This window comes from Oreochromis niloticus, linkage group LG22 (assembly GCF_001858045.2).
Source record: "Oreochromis niloticus isolate F11D_XX linkage group LG22, O_niloticus_UMD_NMBU, whole genome shotgun sequence".
NCBI lineage: Eukaryota > Metazoa > Chordata > Actinopteri > Cichliformes > Cichlidae > Oreochromis > Oreochromis niloticus.
The window spans coordinates 3,297,009-3,303,276 of record NC_031985.2 but is presented as its reverse complement, the minus strand read 5'-3'; the positions used below and the strand labels follow the sequence as shown (position 1 = coordinate 3,303,276).

The 6,268-nt window shown below is 39.1% G+C and overlaps 1 long non-coding RNA gene across 1 annotated transcript; it reads right to left on the bottom strand.

Annotated features, from left to right (window-relative positions):
• Positions 1 to 443: 443 nt before the first annotated feature.
• On the bottom strand, positions 444 to 762 carry LOC112843486 (uncharacterized). The gene is made up of 3 exons (XR_003215849.1): positions 711 to 762; positions 549 to 611; positions 444 to 460 (listed from the first exon to the last, which is right to left on the bottom strand). It is a non-coding gene; the product is annotated as an uncharacterized LOC112843486 (long non-coding RNA).
• Between the last annotated feature and the right edge of the window lie 5,506 nt (positions 763 to 6,268).

The window sequence follows — 6,268 nt, the reverse complement described above, 5'->3', positions numbered from 1 at the left end:
CAAAATCTATGTGTGAATCAACGCTATTTCTGGCACATTCTGGGTGGGTATATGAACTAGATCGAAATCTGATATACTGTACTCAAAAACATCAGAGACATCGCGAGGCAGCCACTCACTCGGTGTTGTTGCAGGGCCGCTGATGAAGATCGGTTCTGACTCTCCACTGTTGCACGAAGCTCCAGGTTTTTGTTGTTCTGGGAGGTCGATACTCCTTAAACATTCCAAAAACGTTTGGGATCGTACTGTGTCCTGGTCATTATGTGGAGGGGTACTGTTTTGCAGTCTGTGAAGATAGACATGTGTTAAAACATTTATACATGTACCCATTTCAAACAGAATAAGGGTGTCTCCCTCTCTATCTCTTTTTATCTAATTTATATATGCCTATGCTTACCTTGTAATGTGCGTTATTCCAGACGGCCCTGGTTCTCCACACACACGGTTCTCTGGCGTGGCTCTGCATGTGTAAAACGGTCGGTTTTAGAACATTTGTAATTGTTTAAACCCCTTTAAAAAAAAAATAAAAAATCCCGTTGTATACACACCTGATGTAAGGTTGGGCTCTGTGGTCAGGGCGTCTGAATGTTTTCCTGCTCAGTTTGTTAACCCTGGAACAAATCAAAGAAAAACGTTGTTATTACATAATTTAAAACAATCGCAACTTTAAAACATACATACGTTTAAAAATCGCGTAATTCTGTACACACCTTGTGCCTGTTAGAGAACTAGTTCCAGCTGTAAAAGCGCCCGTTTCTAAAGAAAAAGGTCCTGTGCCGTTCTCCCGAACTCCTAAAAATTAAGCTTTTGTTTTAGGAAAAAAATGTTTAAATATCCTATAATATGTTAACATAACACCTTTAAAAATACAATAATAGGTTTTGTTTTACTTACCGTTTACAATGTCCATGTTATGAAGAACGATGTTAGTTTTGATGATCTCAAAGAAAATGGTGTGCTCCGCAGCAATCTTGACGGGTAAATGGCTAAGGGTTTCGGACTCTGAGCTTGTTTTATATAGGATGGGTGTTTCCAAAAAGAAAGGTATGTCTCCAATCAATTTAAATGAGAGCCTTTAGGGCTTTTGTCTTCTCAAGGAATTACAAACGAGCCGATACTTCAGACAATAGTCGGGGTTCCCACCCGACTGCTACACCTGCGGGGCTTTTACCTATTCCTAAGGAATTACAAAAAGAGCTGATACCAGCCACTTTAAACAATAGGCGGGGTCCCGGCTCGCCTGGTACACCTGTCGGCTTTTACCTTTTCCGAAGGAATCACAACAATTAAATGATACCCGCAGTGGGCTTTTGCAATCCTGAACAATTTCAAACAATTAATCGGCTGTTGAAAAGACGGAGCGGGTCTGTGCGACTGGTTTAGAAGTATCACTGCAGCGTTTATTTTCTAAAGGGCTGAATGTTATTTGCAACCATCTGTTGTGTTAAAAACTACTCTGAAACCATGAAACCATGAAACCCCTTACGGATGAAATGCCCGTTTGATCCGTTTTTAAAATAAAAGGCATGCATCGCTGCATACTGTGACATCAGAATCACAAAATGAGTGTGATTAAAACAGGATTAGTTTGAAAAGAGCGATACTGGTTGCTTTCGGGGAAAAGGTGACATCATGTGCAACGTGTTTTAGAAGTAGGCCTATAGCATTTATTTTCTAAAGGGGCTGAATGTTATTTGTGACCATTTACTGTGTTAAAAACTAGCTGGCTCTGTCTCCCTCTTAGTTCAACATTCCGAAATCCCGATTTTTAAATAAGATGATCGCATCAACCCGTGAAAGAAACCCCAGTACATGCGTAAAACTAGTTAGATTAAAAATAGTGGTTTGATTAAATGAAACGCTTGTGAACAAGCTGAAATTACCCGTAGAGAAGAAATTCCCGTTTATGCCGTTTTTAAAATAAAAGGCATGCATCACTGCATGAGGAGACATTGTCAGAATCACAAAATGAGTGTGATTAAAACACAATTAGTTTAAAAGAGTGATACTGCCTGCTTATAGCATTTATTTTCTAAAGGACTGTATGTTATTTGTGACCATTTACGGTGTTGAAAAAAACTAGCTGGCTCCATCTCCCTCTTGGATCAACATTCCGAAATCCCGATTTTTAAATAAAATGATCGCATCAACCAGTGAAAGAAACCCCAGTAGATGCGTAAAAACTAGTTAAATTAAAACTAGTGGTTTGATTAAATGAAAGACTTGTGAACAGGCTGACATTGTCCATTCAGAAGAAATTCCCATTTGAGTGGTTTATAAATTAAAATACTTGCATCACTGCCTGCTGAGACATTGTCAGAATCACAAAATTAGTGTGATTAAAACACTATTACCAACACTTTTGACTAGATGTAAATAAAAAGCATTCGCGCTTTGTTAAGGAGCACTGTGAACAAAAACGGCTTCCACCCCTACACGCAAAAACAAAGAATTGCTCTTAAGGACACATATGTCTGCATAAATGAATGTTGAGACACTCCAAAGTGACAAAAAATAGTTTAATTAAAAACCCTATGGTTTGATTAAATTAAGTTAAAATCACATGAACTCATATGACCCCACCGACGCCCTGTGTGTTTCCACACATGAACTCGCATAACCCCAGGACCTGAACGCGCATGCGCACACGCACCAAACTGGTCAAACCGGTTGTCAAACCGGTTTGGTTGGCCACCATTTTGAACTAGTGCCATCTTATTACTACTTGTGTATACTCGTTCTAGCAAAGAAAAGAAATTTCCTACATCAGACACACTTTGGACTGCATCTACTATGACAAGGTTTAAGCAGTGGGCACTACAGTGAATGTAGAAAGCATACTTTGCCACCTCCTTTATCCTAGCTTGTACACCAGAATGTGACCCACTCATCACAGATGCTCCATAATACCCTTGGCCAGGGGTCGGCAACCCACGGCTCCGGGTAACAGGCTCAATAGCCGCATGTGGCTCTTTAGTCCTTATACTGCGGCTCCGGGTGGTTTGGGAAAATAAATTAGAAGTATTTAGCTGAAATGTATTTTATTTATGTTAGTGCTTTTTTAACTTGTAGTTTTAAATAGGAAGATTATTGTGATTTTGTAATATAAAAATACAATTATATTTTATTATTTCATCCCTCACAATAAGCGCACAATAACACACTCGCGGAAGCCGGTATACCCGCCAAAACGGCGTGCATTTATCGAGACTTTCAACCCCAGGTAGGCCAATTATGGATCTTCGGATCCACATTATGTCAGCAGCTGTTCTCCACCGTGAACTATGTTAAAAACAAACACCGCTCACGCCTCACAGATGACAGCTTACAGTCCTGCGTAAAGATGAAAGCCCCGATTTGTAGATGCTGTGCACAGAGGTTCAGGAGCAGAAGTCCCATTGTAAACATACCACAGCAGACCCGACGATGTTTGCATGAACATGCTTTTCAGCATCTCTTTATTGACCGCTTTTCACACACGGTTGCCGTACGCATACAGCCGGCTGTAGCTTTCCAGCTCACAGCCCGACACACACCAACAACAGCAGAGAGAGCAGGTGCCGCTCAGGTGCGTCCGATTCCCATGCAGCAGCACTGCAGACCACGCCCCGCTACACACATTAACCAGGTAAAATACATATTTAGGCACAATTTTGCAAATATCTATTTTTTTAGCGGCATAGTGCTTTTTTTAAAATACTTTTTAATTGAAAAAAAAAAACTGTTGTGAGGGTGGCGGCTCACAATGGTTTTTGTTTGCTACATGGATCATTTTAGTTCAGCTGGGTGTCTTTCCTTTTGTTATATTTCTTTAAGAGTTCAAAATGTGTTAATTGCATAAATAAAACGTAATTTTCTCTGTAGCACTTCATGGATTTTATAAGCAACACACCTTAGTTTCTCTGTGGATTCTTTTAAAAAGCAGTTAAAAACTTTTCTGTTCAAACAAGCTTTTTGTTGATCTACGTGTTTTATATTCTTTACATTATTTACATTTGATCTTTTACATTGTGTATAATGTCTATTGATTGTATTGTTTATTTTAATATTTGTGTACAGCGCTTTGTGACTGCCTATCTGTGAAAAGCGCTTAATAAATAAACATCACTTACTTACTTTAGTTGTTTACACAAAGCACAAAGGTAAAAAAATATATAGAGAGAGTGTTATCTTCATTTTAGATGTCAAAAAGTATTTGCGGCTCCCAGTGTTTTCTTTTGCGTGGAAACCGGGTCCAAGTGGCTCTTTCGGTGTTAAAGGTTGCAGACCCCTCCCCTTGGTCAACAAGGTTCTGTCTGTAGTCCAGCCCATGTTTTTCTAAACAGCCAATAATCTTGCTGGTCAGCCCAGCAGCATCCAGTCTGTCTGCCTCTTGAAACCCTAAGAAACTCTCGTGTATTGCACCATTATAGTAGTATCTAACTATAAAAGAAATTTGCTCTGATTTACTGACATCTTTAGTCTCATCTACAATGACTGAAAATTGTGCACTGTCTTTAACGTCTCGCATGATCTCCTCAGCAACCATTTCAGCCAAACATGAAACAATTTCATTCTGGATGGTTTTACTGGTATACAAAGCATTTTTGGCTTGTTGCTCCTTTTAACCACAGGATCATGATTGCCTACCATGTTCAACATTTCTAGGAAAATGCCCCTTTTATTTGAGTCAGCAGACTCCCTGTGTCCACTTTGAGCTGTATTTTCTGTAGCAGTCAAGATTAGAATTTCTGCTATAGTCTTAATGTAAGTCTGGTTTTCAAGCACTTGTTTCTGGCGATGGTCATCCATTGCCGTCATCAGAGTTTCATTTTTTTCACTCATTTTGTTATTCTCTGCCCAAGCAATCATTGCTGTTTTATGACTCTGAGACTTTGCATGACAACAGAGCCCTCTGTCTTTAAACATTCCAATTACGATATCCAACAACTGAAGTAAACACACTTTTGGGAGCATCAGGAAGAGAGAAATGCCGGCAAGCAAAGCAGTAACAAGAGTCTCTACTCTGGGAATATTCCAAACAAGGGTGAATTTTGTACCATTCTGGGCGGAAGCTCCTCCTGCTGCACCCTTGATATGTCTTAGGAAAACTCAGATGTGGCTGTGTTGGGTTGTCACTTCTGACTTTGTATATGTCTAAATATCACGTACAAAACACAAAATATTGCATGAGCTTCAACTGTGTTTTGAAAAACCTATTTACTCAAATAATCTGATATGCACAAATTAATTAATTAGATTTGTATTGCAACATAGTGCTAATGCATATTTAATATGATTAAACCATTACTGTAATTTAGTTTTACATGTTAGTTATATATTTTATTTTTCTACATTTGTGCAAATTCAGATAGACATCTTACCATGGGGATCGCTTTGAATAAACACAGAGAACTCAGGCTGTCTCTCCTTCCCTCTGCTGTCTGACCCCATCACCTTCTCTGCTTTGGACCATATTTGTTTTTCCTCTGCAGCTTCTTGCCCTGGCCCAGCTTCTAGCCCAGCTTCTAGCCCTTTGTCTCCCTGATCTCTCCTCTTTGTGTGGAAGAAACTAGTGATGTCACCCTTTCTCTTCATACCTCTCAGTAGTGTCTGAAATTATGCAAATTCAGATTTAATACGAAGGCACTTTCACAAAATCATTGTGAATATTTAATGCATTAAAATTATTTTCAGACTCGCCTGCTAACGCAGGCGTTCCACCCCGACCGTGTTATTTCACTGGACGAATTTGCGCATATAATTCAAACTTATTTTTTAAAATGTTTCTGATCCGAATACACAAATCAGACCAATCAGATCAATGCATTTGGCAACAATGCATTAGGAAGCCGTGATACAGCTTCAACACCAGGATCAAACGATAATATTATCCCTGCTGTTGTCTTCTCTGAGAAACGGATGAACCACAATCTTCATTTCCCACTTTTCTCGTTTACGAAGATTAGCACCAGCTCGTCAAGGCTTCATATCAACTTCATTTTTCTATTTTTTTAGACAGTTTTATGAGGATAAATTATCCCCAAAAGCGCAAGCGTTCGATGGGTATATATAGGTTATACATCAACTTTTCAAGTTGATGATGATCGCACTCAGACTTACTGACGTTTTTACGCAATGCGTTCGATGTAATGACCTTTACCGTTAATATTAACTAACTAAAATGCACTTGATTACCCAAATTAAAGTTTATCTTACGATTTGCGCACTTTTTTTCCTGATAACCGCAGCTTTCACGGTATGCAATAGCACAAAACAACATTAAATA